Source organism: Corapipo altera, unplaced genomic scaffold (genome assembly GCF_003945725.1).
Source record: "Corapipo altera isolate COAL_440 unplaced genomic scaffold, ASM394572v1 218, whole genome shotgun sequence".
NCBI classification, from domain to species: domain Eukaryota; kingdom Metazoa; phylum Chordata; class Aves; order Passeriformes; family Pipridae; genus Corapipo; species Corapipo altera.
In genome coordinates this window covers 134,462-135,598 of record NW_020885072.1, presented here as the reverse complement: position 1 = coordinate 135,598, position 1,137 = coordinate 134,462, and positions in this window count along the sequence as shown.

Here is a 1,137-nt window from a genome sequence, read left to right as displayed (position 1 = left end):
GGTTTTTGTGGATTGCATCCTTCCTGGAATTTCACATGGAACTCCAGAGCTCTGCTAAGGCTCCCCACAGCGCTCTGGACCTTCCCTGGGAGCTGATTCCAAGGGTTTCCAAGCCATGTGCCTGAGGAATGCCACGCTCCAGCTTGGAAAACATCACAGTATCCTCCCTGGCCTCATATTCCCAGGTCATTCCTGCACAAACAGCCCAGATCCGTCCAGGGGTGAGTAAGGAATAACAATTCCTTAATCCAGTCTTGCTGCTGAAGGTTTTCTTGGGAAATGGGTGGTGATGTCCTGCTGTATCCGAGTTGTCCACAGGGATAACCCAGCTGCTGGATGTCTGGGATGCTCCAATTCTCCTCCACATCCCTCTGGAGATGTCGGATTGTCCTGGATCCGTGTCCATCTCTGTGCCCTGGGCACTTCAAAGGAAACATTTCTTTTCCACAGGCTGGGAAACTCTTAAATCCCTGTTTTTGCTCCAGAGGTTGTAGGATTCTGGTGGGATAAAGGGGGGGCTTGGTGATCCCATCTTTTGTGGTGGGATCAGATCAATTAATGTCAAATGAATGTCTTAATTAAGCAGCTTTTTATGGCAAATAATTATTATCCCAAGTGCTCTGCTCCCCGTTTTTCATCTCCGGACAAAGGGCAGAGAGAGAATTTCCAGGGAAACTTAACATCCTCCCCTTCACACTTCTGGGAATGTCGATGCAACCAGTTGATCCCAAACAATCCCAAGGTGTTTGTAAACTGGAAACAGAGCCCTGAGGAGAACTGGGATGAGTTCTGGGGCTGGAGCTGGGCTGGAAATGGCCCTTGGATTCCAGCAGTGCTCCGATGCAGCCAGACACCAGGAGCTGCTGGAATGTAGGAAGCTGGAGCTGGATCCATTTAATTGCCTCTGAGGACGTGGATACGTTAATTAGCAGGATCTGGGTTGGGATGGGCTGAGTCCTGTCTCTGGAAAAGCCTTGGATGGGATGGGATGGGTTGTATCCCACCATTTAAAAAACCCTGGATGGGATGGGCTGCATCCCACCATTTAGAAAGTCTTGGATGGGTTGGGCTGTATCCCACTGTTTAGAAGACCTTGGATAGTCTGGGATGGGCTGTATCCCAGCATTTCAAAAACCT